The 14,648-nt window shown below is 40.9% G+C and overlaps 1 protein-coding gene across 8 annotated transcripts in view; it reads left to right on the top strand.

Annotated features, from left to right (window-relative positions):
• Positions 1-983: 983 nt before the first annotated feature.
• The window catches only part of mef2aa (myocyte enhancer factor 2aa), a 92,099-nt gene continuing 78,434 nt past the window's right edge, over positions 984-14,648 (top strand). For 4 of the 8 annotated variants that reach the window (XM_031564425.2, XM_031564428.2, XM_031564424.2 and 1 more), the window contains exons 1-2: positions 4,611-4,774; positions 9,266-9,455. The gene's annotated coding sequence lies outside the window, so the exon portion shown is untranslated. Of the gene's footprint in view, positions 1,339-4,609; positions 4,775-9,265; positions 9,456-14,648 lie in introns of those variants that run through there. The other 4 variants (XM_031564420.2, XM_031564422.2, XM_031564423.2 and 1 more) reach the window with 2 other exon arrangements.

The raw sequence follows: 14,648 nt of genomic DNA on the forward strand, positions 1-14,648 counted from the left end.
TGGATTAAGAGAGACATACTGGGGATTTTTAGACAAGTCTCCTCTAATGAGACAGAAATAATGAGGTGTTATTTTGGAACTTTTTTGGCAAGATCGAGATCTATGGAAATTGTGTGAGAGGCTTGTTGGGCTGAACCTATTTGTGCCGTCCGTATTTGAAATATATCAGTATTCCTTATGTTTTTAAATATCATATCCTGTGTCGGACTGGACTTTGGGGGGTTCCTCATAAAGTTCCATTAAAGCATGGCACAGCACAAGTCTTGTTTTAATTGGAAGGTGGGGAAGGGTTGTCTCGGTGCTATTTGTGGTCTGGCCATACACTGAAAATGCCAGCTGTCTCGTAGCAGAAGATATTTTGTGAAACCTACTGCAATTATCTGAATATCTACACTTATTATATGAACAAATCAAAATACAATCTGTAAATTTGAAGTCTGTCAACATTGTGTCACTGGACTTTTTGTCGGACCGTTGTTTATCATACAAACAATTATCTGTACATGTACAGGTCATTTGTCAGTACGACGCTAAGCTCTAAATGTATCTAGTTTAATGCCAAACTTGTATACGCAGAAACATATTGAGGTGATCAATGTATTTTAATTGAAATGTTGAGATTAAATGTCCTACACTGTAGGTCAAAAGACTGGAATATATTTGCACCAGTTTCATACCAAAGTCTGAGTCAATTCTCTGCCAATGCCTGCGTGACCAATTCAAAGCTCATGTGATTATGTTCTCAGCATTTTCAGTGCGTCCAATTTCTCTTCGGGACGACAAGTCATCTGACTTCTGCTTTTGGTTTGGCACATTTTGGCACTTATATTAATAATTATAACATATAATGAAAATGCACCCAACACCCTCGGCATGCTTGAGTGACAGCTGCGGCTGGTCCAGCCATCCCCTGAGCCAAGCCCTGTCACACAACGCATGCCCGGCATGTCCACGTCCATCTGGGAACCCAGCCTTCAAACTGCTGTCGCCCAGCCCGCTCCGGGCAGAAAGACCCAGGAACGAGAGGAGGCAGCGGGTGTGAAGTCAGGCCTCGCAGGGGCAAGAAGGAAGCAGTCCAAAGCCAGCTGGTCTGGCTTTGAAAAAGCAAAGGAGATAGAGAGGGAGGCAAGTGAGGGAGCGATAAAGAAAGAGAGAGTGAGTTAGTGTGGAGAGATAAAGAGATAGAAAGAGAAAAAGAGAAAGCGGCAGAGTAAGAGAGAAAGGGAAGAAAAAGGGAAAGAGCTTTTGTGTAGAGAGAAAAGAAAGGTAACCTCCACACCTGAGGAGTCAGCCTTAACAGCAGGTTCTGTGAAGGCTTTTGTGGCATGAGAAGAACAGGTGAGATACATGGCACTGTGTGACACAAGGGGCGGGGCTCTCAAAGGAAGTTTGAACTCAGGTTAGAAATGTATTGGTTGGTGCAGGAATTGATTAGAATTCAGGTTTTCTGAACGATTAGCAAATGAGAAACTAATATTTAAGACTTAAAGGACCATACCTCATTAGTTGTTTTATTGACAAAACAGGTCAATTGTGCTTTGTACATGTTTATTCATTACACAGCATGCTGTAATGCACTGATTGGAATGACTGATGGTGTGTTTTTATTTTATGTTGTGATTTACTGTAATTTGAATTGAGAAAACAACGAGATAAACAGAGATAAATGAAACAAAATGTACTTTTGGACTTAACATGGAACGAAAGATTGCTCACACACAGCAGTTGATTTTATATTTGAAGTTGAGAGTTAAAGAGGGGCACCCAGTTCTTCGTCTAATCTCCTGTCCACAGGTGGCTGAGAATTTGGCGTGGTTTGCAGGGGGTCTGATGGCAGCACATTGACGGTCGAGTCTGTGGGTCTCGCTCTGGCAACACTATTTTTATATACGACTCAGGCTTTGCAAAGATTCACATAGAAATATGGCGAGGGAGAAATAAACCCACAAAAATTCTACGAATGCCAAGACATACAGGGCATATAATGAGGGATTTGGACACTATCTGTGGCCACATTCAGAGGATTAGTGGGAGAAATGCTGATAGTCTGTTGATAGGGTTTGTGTGATTGCTCAGACGAAGATGTCTTTTCCTCTTCTTACAACAATGACTGGTGTAAACTGTGTCCTGATCGTGTGTCTGGGGAGGAGGAGAGTGAATATCGGAGCGAGGGGCCTGCAGTGGATAAGTGTAATTTCCTTGGTATCTGATTTTCACAAGAGTCTACATGGTTAAAATGTGTGATGCGAGATGTGAGATTTACTGTACATTTATACATACATTTAGTCATTTAGCAGGCGCTTTTATCCAAAGCGACGTACAAAGGAGAGAACAATCAAACTATGAGCAATAGAGACCTAGTGTAGGATGTAAAATAACAATGTTTACACTTTCATATAAGACATCGTAGTGTGTTCTATAATATAAATGAATTTATATCGTTCAGTTTTGACATACTAAACCAAAGTTCGAACGAGTTCGAATTGTACATTTTTTCTTCTATATTTTGTAGATCTTCAGGGTTTTTGCTGTCATAAATTCAGGTTCTTCTACAAGGCAACTGTGAATGTGTTAGTTGCATTACTCTGTAATTTACAGTACATTGATAAATGACTGAAAATAACATTTTTTCCCAGGACTTATTTCTCACCTCTCAGTGAAAATGCTCTATTGGGGAAGCATTCATTTTATTTCTTATATAACTACGGTCAGCTTGACCTGAAGCCACAGTGGTTTTGACGGGAGCTCACACTGGCACAGGTGGGGTGCCATATTTTGTTCCCCTCAGCATGACACAGCTGTCTGGAGATGTTGCCTTAACATTCTGGTCAGGACATTCTGTTGAAATCTCACCATTGTCTAGCCTGGGTTAACAAGTATCATGGCTTTTCCTAAAGAGGTCAACACAACTTGCTCAAAATGGCAGGGTTTAAATGATGCTTACCGTTGCTGCCAGAGAGATGTACTGGGGTGATTATATTTATTTAAAACATACATACATTTTTATAATCTCTTAACAGTTTCAAGACGCTGTCATAAAAAGAAAGGAAAAAACAGTTAACCAGCAAATTGTAGCTGGTCCATATCCATGAGATGGTTTACAGTATTCACACACAGAACCCCCCTTCACCCCCCCTCCCCCACACACAAAAAGACCCTGATAAAGTTTTTGTCATTAAATCAAAACCCCACTTAACAGCTAACTAGGGCAAATCCAAATGTGTACACAATCTGAATGTGTCACAGAATCAGCTGTTTGTAGGACTTTATCTAATACCTATGTAATTACACAAAACTGTAATTGGTGCACTAAATATCATACACTCATGTTATAAATCAAGCACATTTGTATTAGCAGATGTGTACAGTGCCTTCTATATGTGACATATACATTTTAATTTAGTTTTAAACAGCAGACAAATGACAATCATTTGAATATAGAAACTATTAAAAATTACACAAGTGAATCACAAAGTGTATGGTTCAGTGCAATATTTACAAATTAAATGTTGTCCAATAATTCCGTAAATACAAAGGAAATGTAAATTATAAAATGGTAAATGGGAGTTCTAAAGATTTGTTGAGCTAGTATTAGCTTGTTGGCTGTCCCCTCAATTTCTAAAAACACAAAACACAAAAAGTAGTCCACATTTCCCAATGTTGACGACACAGTTTGTTCCTTCACGTTGTATTCTTGCATATTGGCTAAAAATAAATATATCAATTGCTGTATTATTTTGCATATATGCATATTTATTTACTTTGAGGTTATAGCCTGATATCACAAAAGACATCCAGCGTAGAAATGTATCCTATGCATTAACATCGGCTGTCAATAGAGGCCTAACTCCATGGTCAAACGATTGCCCTGTTCTCGGCACCTGTGTCTTTAAATCCCGGCAACAACAATCCCAGTACTGTACCCCACCTCTTCCTTAGATCCTGCAACTACACGTGACACCGCCACATGCGACTTACGCGTAGACCAACTCATTTCACCAATTGGTTACTGAAGAACCGCTTTGAGATTCAATTGGCTTAGAAGTATGTCACTTCAAAATGCCCGGTCCTATTGTTGCTGTTTGTCTTACGGGCATGACGTCAATCGTATCTAAGGGAGCGCAGTTAGCAACCGTGTTTAATATTAAAAGGAATATTCATATAAAATATAAGACACATTGATGTGTAATATAATTTTTATGGGATTTTACCTCTGAACTTGCTCTAGACGACTTTGTCAAACCCACAGTCACATCACAGTGTTGTGTCTGAGTTATAAGCTTCCTGACACAAATACTTTCTTACTCGTGTTTACAGACTTGACAGATTTCACCATCTCTGTTGAGCTCAGGTGATGTCATGTAAACGCTATTGAACAGTTTCCTGTCCTCATCACATTGTACATTTCCTTCAACATCCCCACTCCTCACTTTAAAATTGCTTTTTGTCTTTCCACTCGAGAGAACAAAAATGTAGCTTACGCTCAGGCTTAAAACTTCATCAAAAAAAGGCAAACAGGGACCTGGCAGTAAGTTTAGATATTTCTTTGTAATGGTGATGAGACACGAGTAGGAGGAGGTTCATTTCGTCTGGCGTTCGTCAGATTTGGGGAGGAGCCTCTCACTGACAAGAGACTGCTTCTTCTGAGTTTGTCAGCTCCCTAAAATAGAAGCCCGTGTGTCAATGTGACTGAAAATACATTTATGTCACATCGTAGTCGCTGGAGTCACTGATACAGAGTATCTATATACAGCGAGGGACTGTGGAGAAAAAGGTGAGTAGCAAAAAATAGCAACAATATTACACGGAGGACCTCGACTTAGTGGAAGAGGGAAAGCGCAAGAGGGAGACGTAGAGTGGGACAGGCAAATCTAGGCTTCAGGCAACTAAATGTTATGTTAGCAGTGAAGTTGTCAGATATTTGTCTACAGTCAGTGGGTAAATATATTTCATACAATTAGTCGTAAACTTTTCCCCAACCTGACAGAGAATTTTCAATCTCTTTACCTAGTTCTTCATAACATGTTCTTATTTGCCTCTGCTTAACTGCCGAGTGGCGTTCATGTTCGCCTGTACATTAAAGGAAATACAAATTCAGTGTCGTTTTTATTGGAACTTCACTGTATTATTACAGCGAACAGTACCTATATAGACGCGTAATGTTACTCTGGGTATTTTCCCTTTACATTTGTAAACTACGTGTAGCTCATATGCCCGAAGAAGCACTTGGAAAATATTGACAGGGTTAAAGACCTTTACTACGCCGAGTTTACAGTGGACGCATGTTAATGTTTATTCGTTGAAAGGGTTTAAATGTTGTGAGATCACGAAATTACAGGTATTTTGAAAGTCGTAGCGTTTAAATCTCTCTGATAATCTCTCAAACGTTAGTGAACTAATATTTTGGCACCTCACTCTAGCACGTAGCCTACCGCTGTCACTTTCAAAAGTCATTCAGTCATATCACAGTCACGCCATGCGTTGTTTGGAAATATCAAATACCCGAAAAGGTTTGTAATAGGATGTTGACCAGATGTTGATGCAGACCAACGCTGTCAGATTATCTTCAAATTGCGAAAAACGCGCTGTTTTGTAACAAGCGTGCGATGTTTAGAAAGTAGCCTAAATGTGAACGTTTCAATTAATGTCTAATTTGAATGATATTATAATATAAAGCTATTGTTGAATTGTCGATCAGGATTGATCATTCACTTGTAGTGTAGGCTACTCGTGGGATATGGAAATTACAGTCGCTGAAGTTTTATTGCAGATGTGGCCTACGTCTATGGCGTATCATCATTGAAAATCAACAGCCAAGTCTTTGGATATAAATGTCGAATAGCCTTGCTTTTAAGGGCTGTTCATGTGTTCGTTGTGACTGGCTCGTTTGGTGCTCTTACTTACGGGTGAGATATAGATAGTGTTGCTTGGTCACTCTTCTCAACAGCCAGAAAGACTGTCACTACTCCGCTAACGCTTAGTGTCACATCAGTCTGAAGTAATAATTGAGGAGAGCTAACAGATGTATACATCCAGAAGTATGGTAAAACACAGCATTTTACAGAAAAGTCGTAATTCCATGTGTCAGGAACAACAGAAATGCTGTTTTGATTCAGTCCTATTATTCACCCATTAACTCCGCCAGAGCGCTTTATTTGGCACTAGTGCGAGATCTGGATCATGTTTTACTTAGCGGGCTGTCCTATTACTGTTTGTCAAACTCATTAAATGATAAGATTCAAAGCCCGTCTCTATCAGGGGGTCTTCAGCTGACCGTGTGTTTGCAATAGTCCCTTGTTTCTTTTGACCCAGAAAATAAGCACTGCAGCGTATTGCAAGTGCAAGTGTTAGGCCTGTGTATGATTAAAGGCATAGTTAAGTTGCAGGGAGGTGCAAAACTTCAGCGACGCACACTCTCTGTCTGAAGGCCTTCCTAGTGTTTATTTTTGATGTGGCTGTTTTGGATGCATCGCTGGACGAGACAATGCTGTATCGTTTTGTATTGACATTTAGGTAGAGTTGTATGTATTTGTATCCGTCTCTCTATGTGTATAATAGCCACAGTGATATTTACAAATAAACTAAGTAAAGCTATAGTGCCAGGATACAGACACAAGGCAGCTATTGTTCAGTATTATTCAGGTGTCAAGGAGTCTCTGTATAAAGACATAGGGCTTGTGCTTCTTCAGCACATGCTGCAATTTTCTAATCAGCGTAGGAGCAAAATAACTCATGATGACTGTGTCCAAACCCAAAAGGTTTGATGATGTGTCCTTCACTCTGACCTCATTTATTGAGCTGCCATACCTGCTGAATAATGGGTTTTTATCTCCCATAATTTGTTAGTATTCAGAGAGAAATATTTTTCCATGCTAATGAAATAGTTGAGCATTTCATGCTGCATTTACGCAATTGTCCACAATTAATGAGTTCTCAGCATTTGCTTGTGCTCGCCGTCTGACTTCATCTATAATTGTAGGGCCCAGGAGAGAGGCAATCAGGTCATGCAACGCAGTCATTAAAATGACCTCAGGACCAGTGTTCGCCTGTCGTACTGATTGTTTGCCTTTAAAGAAGGCTTCAGAGCCAGTAGGCAGGGGCACTGATGACACTGGATTTTCCACCGATTTCTGGTCCCTGAAGATCCACTGATAATTAAGAGGGGTGTTATTTCTTGAATTAAGGCTAATAAAATCACAGCAGATACAGTTTGAGCATGTCTCATTATTCTCAGAGTGTTTGACTGAAACAGCTGTTCAAATAAACAAGTGGAATCATTTGTTTATAGTGACAAACATCATTATTATAATTTCCCCATAAAAAATGTAAAGTGAAAAGTGTTAAGCCAGCACTAAGTTATAATTCCATTTTAAATCGATTTTACTTGGGAGAAGTTTGTCTGTAATAACATGTCTTTAATTATTTTTCACAACAACCAAATGTGTTGCTTTAATTTGTGTGTAGTCTATCCACCATTTTGCATGCTTCTCTTTTCCAAAGTAAATATATGTAAATACTCAATCATGGTTAGAAATGCACCATATTGTCATAGTGGTCATTAGAGTAATATTAAATAGTAAATACATCTCGTCATTAAATCAGCAAGCAGGAGAACTGGGCTTTGATTAACTTTGTACTTTTAATCATATTGATATTTAGTGATTCATAACCAGATGTTATAATTTACTGAGTTCCTCCATATTGCCCAACTGACGATGAAGAGAGGGCAGTGCATTCGAGTAATATTACAGTACATCTTCTGCCACGCGCCACAGCTACCACTTCTATGTTCTATGTCTAAATCCCAGTTTAAGAGCTTAAACAGACAGATTTGCAATTAAAGTCTTAAAGGCCTGAAGTGATATTCAGAGAGAATATTTGTTATTTGTTATTATTTGTTTCTTTTCTGAAGTCAGATAAAGAATTTAGACAGCTAAGGATGACTGTTGGGCTGGACTGATGAGTTCTTAGTGGTAATAAGTGGAGACCACTGGGTCAGAGCCTTCCTAACCAAATCTGCGGGTGCTGTTTTTAAATCCATACAGATGATAAACAGAGATAAACACTGATATAAGTATTGAAGTTTCCTCCTCCTGTTATCTGTTATCATGAAGCAGTTATTTCTTTCTCTCTCTGTTTCTGTCTTTCTTTCTTTCATCAATGCCAAGGAAAAACATCTCACATTGTGGAGGTTTTATTAAGTGTCTATTTCTGCGACCCCCTCCCTCCCTTCCTTGAGTGGATCCTCCCCCCACCCCTTTCGTGTTGATTGCATTCACGTTACAGGCCCTGTAGGCCGATAGCGACTGCTACTGCTGCAGAGCAGTCCCATCCAATCCCCAGTCATTATCTTATGTGGCGCTCAGGCTTGGCTAACACAGGGCCTGCTGGTGTTACAGAGAGAGCATCGTGTGATGCGACGTGTCAGGTGCGCAGTTGAGTGGCACATAGTAGTGGTCTCTCCTGGTGCTGTGCTGTGAGGCCTCCGTGTAGAGTGGTGTAAAAATATGTAATAAGAGCTATTAAATCAGAAGGGATTTTTCAAAAACAGATCAGCTATATCGCTGACATTCGTATTGTGCGCACGGAAAGGGGTCTGTCATTTTTTTAATATTAATTGAAGTCGGTAAGAAGATCATGTTCACCCTGGTCAGGAGTGAACCTGGCCTGTTTGTGTGTTTCATGCCTGTTTTTAATGGTTTGGCTGTGCATATGGAACTTCAGTCTGAACACTCTGAAAGTGGTGATCAGGGTGCAGGTGGGAGGAGAAATTGGCAGAGATGAGGGTTTTTTGTGCAGTAATGTGCACTGTATGTGGTACGTGGTATGTACATTTGTGTGTGTGTGTTTCTGTGAGTGTGTGCGTTTATGTGTGAGTGTGTGTATGTGCATGTGAATGTGCATGTATACTTGCATGTATGTATGTATGTATGTATGTATGTATGTATGTATGTATGTATGTATGTATGTATGTATGTATGTATGTATGTATGTATGTATGTATGTATGTGTGTGTGTATGTGTGTATTGGTTGATGATAGGGATTGGGGGCGGGGTGGTTAGTGAGTCTCCCACCGAGCTGTTCACAGCACTTCAGTATCACAGGCTGGTCTCAGCTCCCTTGCAGGAGACACAGTGGAGAAGTGTAGGGTGTGTGGGCGAGTCTGATCTGCAATTAACGCCGCCTGTCAGAGAGGAGAAGGTTGGCGTTTACACCATGCCTGTGAATCACTGAGCCAGACACTTTCTTCTCTCCCCCTCCCAGGACAGCTTTTTTCCCAAGGAGGAGAAATCAGCAGGAAGCTCTAACAAGAGGGGAGCATTGAAGGAAAGGAAGATCGCGCAGGAGAGAGAGAGAGAGAGTGAGAAAGAGAGAAAGACGGAGAAAGGAAGCAGAGGGCTGGACCTGGATATTCTTGGTCCAACAAAGAGGATATCGCTGCTTTGATAGTGGGGTGAGTCCTGTTTTTTCCCCCCATTTATTTCTCCTCATATGAAACTGTGTTCTAATCCATGACCATTGTCAATTGAATGAGCATGCCACTGTGCTTTTAAACATTTCCTCATTCGAAGAAAAGAAACCAAACACGAAATGCTGCATGTCGTCTCTTAAACTCATACCTCTCACCCTCTCTGCTTGACCTCATAATTCCCATCCTCCCACTGGTGAAATGAAATACATATCCATGTAACCCACTGAAATACATGTCTGGTGATGTAGCAAGACTTAGTAGGGTGCGTGGGGTGTATGCGTGGTTGTGGGGAGTGTAACCCATGCAAGTTTGAACAATGTTACCGGCTGCTTGGAAAGGAGCACAGTAAGGGCAGCTCCCTGCGTGCACAGTTGAAGAAGCATTCAAGTGTAGTTGACTCACACTTTGTGCTGATCATAAACATGAAGTTGGAGGTAAATGTAAACAGGAGAGATGGAATGTTTTCAGGTGTCTACTGGTAATTCGATTCTTCGATGCGACAAAAGTGTGGCTGGTATTAAAAACTATTTTCAGTTTTCAAAGAGGATGACTTAAAGTGTTTGCTTTTGCACAAGAAGTTGTAAGCAAGGCATCATTTGACAACTTTGGGTATGTCAATGAGCCAGCTTCATATTGTCTTGTTTTGGAAATGATAGATTAATGTTATACCCTTTATACCCTTGTGCAATCCATTGGTGGGCAGTGTGACACTTTCAAAGTCTTTTGGAGACAAAAAAAAACCAAAAGAGAGCAACTAGTCTAAGCAACTATATAGTGCTGCTCTCTGCTTGACAACCGCTGTATTTTCCCTGCATTGAAAACAAAACCATGTCCAAAAAAGTCGGTCATTGTGTGTGTATTTCACGGCCATGATTTACCAGCGCGCCCTCATGTAGCGAGTCCATCCCTCTTCTCAGAATGAGGCGTGAAGGCACTTTGGCAATTATGCTCCAAATATTTCTTCTGATCAGCCTGGAGGAATGTGCCATACGTCTGCACCCAGTCCGTTACAACATCACTGCGTTTTTCCTTTTTGTTCTGGGCAGGTTTTTTTTTTCTTCCTTTTCTTTTCTTTTTTTTTCTTTGGGCATGCTGTGGGCAACATGATTCATTGTTCATTGGAGCACCGTCATAGAACTGGAGATTCCAACGTTCCCCCGTGAGACCTGGAGACTGGATGCAGAATCTTGAGCCCTGCAGATAATGCTTTAGCTATGGTTCGCCTGTGTGGGCAGCACCATGCTTTTAGGAGCCCATCTGGGAACCATCTCACAGCATCTTTTATTGAATAAGAAAGGTAGATGCTTTTGTCTTTAGCACATAAAAGAACAATAGGATTCATATGCATGGCTGCTGGATGCGCGTTCACACACAGTGCACTTAGCTTCGATTGGGGACCACTATCCCTTGTCTCCTGTGTTATCGGCGGTTGCTAGAGGGCTCTCCAAGCCAGAGGAATGCACAGAGTCCCGGAGGGGTCACCCAGCAATCAGCCCCCGCGGGGAGTTCCAAAACCAGAAACCTCTGGCTGCCTCTCGCCTGGCCACCGCACCGCTCTCACCCCACTGTTTGATTCTGAACGGATATCAAACCAGCAGGGGGAAAGTCTCCATTCTGAGAGAATCCATCCAGATATTAGCTCCTCGCTCTTTTTTCAGTTTTTCTTTCTTGCCTTTTTGCCTTTTGCCTTCCTTCCTCTGCAGCCACATGAAACTGAGCTCGCGTCTGCCTGTAAATAGGGTCCCACTGGCACTTGCCAAATAAAACCATCTATCAGGTTTGAAGGCTCCACAGTTATAACTTTATTAGGCAGGCCTTTAAATTGTAGCGATGGTGACTTCCAAGCCATTGGCCTGGGGATTAGCGTCCAGTCTTGGCAACGATGCTGTGCGCCACATGCACTTTATAAATACTGCTTACTTTCATGGAGATAACATTTTGAAGCAAATATTTATTAAATCATGCTTAAAACACTTTCATCCAGAAGAAAACAATAAATAAAATGTGGCATGCAGGCCTGCTTAATATATTTGGGTTGGTTCTTTTTTCTGGGAAAAGTCTTTTTATCGTCAATAGCCATCGGCCCTTTTCAGTTTGGTTTCTGAATTGAGCAATCGAAAAAGTATCTCCTGCGAAAAGTACAGTATCTGCTTCCTGTGTTCCAAAATATTCCAAGTCTTTGAACAACAGCAACAGCAAGCAATACCAAGTAATGGTATTTAGCTGAGTATTTGAAAAAATGAGACATGAGTGAGGTAAAGCTCCTCTGTCTTGTCACATGGTCCTAAATGAGGTTCAGTGATATTTTAGCTCTTTTAGTTTATTGAATCATGTTTGCCATTTCATTGGACTCTTTCTTTCTTTCTTTCTTAAGGGAAAAAAAAACATTAAAGTTCTTTAAAACCAAACCCTTGTCATGAATGTTATGATAAATTTGGATTTATCAGGTTTAACTATAGCTGGGCGATACGGCTAAAATTCTCAATACACTGAGGAGAAATTTTGAGGATGTGATACAATATAATCAAACTTTAACAAAGTATTTATTTGTACTGAATACTAAAAAGTGAACACAGCATGCTGTCCTATATCTTATTAGCTGTGTTCAGTCAAATAAAAAAATTAAAACAGATTCCACCCACAGTGCTATCAAACGCTGCCAAAATAAGTTTGGGTATTTCCAACATGAAACACAATTTTAGATTTAAATAAAAGAATATCCATTGACCATTGTCAAGTCAAGTCAAATGTATTTATAAAGCACATTTATAAACAGCTCACGCTGACCAAAGTGCTGATTGTAAGTCCACACACAGCATACATGGTAAAGCTGTAGGGTAAAGTATGAAAGTAAGTTCAGTCAGTGACAAAGGAAGATCTTTGACATTTGGGGGAGCAAAGTTGAAAATATAATTTGATGACTGTATTGTTTTTCTTCATTTTGGCTTAGCAGCCTGGCCCTGAAGGTCTGCCACTGGTGTTACCTTATATGATCATGTAAATATTAATAAACAGTGGCATTATCAGGATGTCACCTGGGGTGGGCATTTGTATATTTAGGCTGAGCAACTACATTCAGCATGAATAGATAACATCCCATCTGCTATAGTGTAAGCTACAATCTGAACGTAATAACGCTTGAAACTAAAATATTCTAATTTGATGCTATCAAAAACGGTCAAACTGTTCTGCTCAGCAACTGTTCTAAAGACGGTTTGATCACGTAAAAATTTTTTGTAGGACCACAGAAATGTTTAATTTACTGTGGCTAGCTAGATTGTTTTGAAGCTATAGAATGAGGCTCACCAATACTCAAGTAACAGTCTACCACTAAACAAGATAATTGTTGCAGAGTAACGTTACTATAAGACAATGAAAACCCATAAATCGTTTATTCGTCAACATCAAAACGTGGTTTAGGCGCACAGGCCTGCCTTAGCTAAGTGAATTACGTATCTTGTATAGGTTGCTAACATTTATTTATATGAAAGAATTGAAGGATAAAAAAACACCCAGAGAAGGCTTTAGCCCCGGATGTTTTCCAGATATTACGTCCACCTTGTAGCAATAGAACAATTTGATTGGCTGGTCACCATACACACATAAGTTAGAGAGGGCCTCATCGTTCTCTGAAAAAATTTGGTCAGTTTTAAACGCACATAGGTGACCTGTGTAGCCTATATTACGCATACTCGATATTACGAATATGGTAATTCCTTATATCTTGTATAAAATAGCATCGAATATATTGATATATACTGCCTAGCCCAAGGTTTAACCAAGAGGTATCATTCCAACATGTGTTTGATCTGCAAACTGCATGCATAAGACCATGACCCCGCCAGCCGTACCTTGTAACGCACCTCAGCAGAATGGCTGCGCCGTGACCTTTCAATTTGCTCGACCTTGGCCGTGACCTCAGGCGTTAAGCCGCCCCGTGCCAGTCCAGTCAGCACATGTGCTGCTGCTGAGCAGGGGCAAAGCACAGACTGGGCTATGGAGTAGGAGGGGGAGAGGAGGCTTAGGGATGGACGGCCTGTGCTTGTCCCTTTCAGCCTCGCCCTTCCCCCGGGGTGGAGGTGGGGGGGTGGAGGTGGCGGTGCCCTCCTAGCCCGGCCTCCCCTGCTCGGGTGCTCATGGCTGTGGAGGAGCATCAGTAGCCCGGCTCACGCCGTCAGAGTGTTAGCCCTTAAATCTTCCACTAATCCTCTTTTCAGCTCTAAACTCCCCCCCCCCTCCAGGCCTCTCTGCTCTGCTTTAACTGACCACTAGTGAAGGGTTAAGAGGGCAGTTCAAAGAGGAGTTAAAATGACCCAGAGGCTGTGAAAACAAAACAGTGGCATTTTTGCAGGGGTAAGTGTTAGAGAGGGAAAAGAAAGAAAGGAATTTTGAAGCGATGTGTAATTGTGGCAAGTTCACCGAGTGTAACGTAAATGACCTCTTTCCAGGTGTGCTCATTCTCTTTAAAAAAAAATAAAGGGAGCACAAATCTGAAACAGAGCTTTCTAATAAGGCCAGTGTGTTTGTACTGGTGAACAGCCCTGCAAGTTTTTCACTCATAACTTATCTGTTCTTAGTGGTCTCTCTTTCCTTTGTTTGTTACTCCAGATCACTGCTGTTTGAGTGATCTTACCGCTGACAGACCTGCAGTTCTGAACTATTATTTTACTGATGCCAGTAACTCCCCTTCTTTGATAAAGAGATGGATGTTTGTTTTTGCTTTGACGTTCTTACTGGGCCATTTATTTCACTTCCCGAGGCACAGGAGACACAGAAAATAAGTCTTCATATTATCGTAAGCCAAGGGCTGAGTCACTGTGTTGATATCTGTGCTAAGCTCCTCTGTAACGGTGGTCATTTTGAACCTACTTAAACAGCATCCACTCCCTTTGTACAGTCTTTGTACAGACGTTTTTACATTTGCAAATCGGTATCACTTATCAGCAGAGTCAAGAGTCAGTGTGACACTTCTAATCACTCTCTTCTCAAGAGTAGACGAAGACTATATTTTCCAAATACCACAGCTCATCATCGAGCTGAGCGCCGCAGAAGTAACATTGATCAGCCATTTTATAAAACGCAATCATTTCAGAACATAATAACCCACTGACATAAAAATATAGCATAGTTTTGCAGGGGTTGTATTGCTAATTCATGCACAAGCAATACGCCTCT

Source organism: Clupea harengus, chromosome 3 (assembly GCF_900700415.2).
Source record: "Clupea harengus chromosome 3, Ch_v2.0.2, whole genome shotgun sequence".
NCBI lineage: Eukaryota > Metazoa > Chordata > Actinopteri > Clupeiformes > Clupeidae > Clupea > Clupea harengus.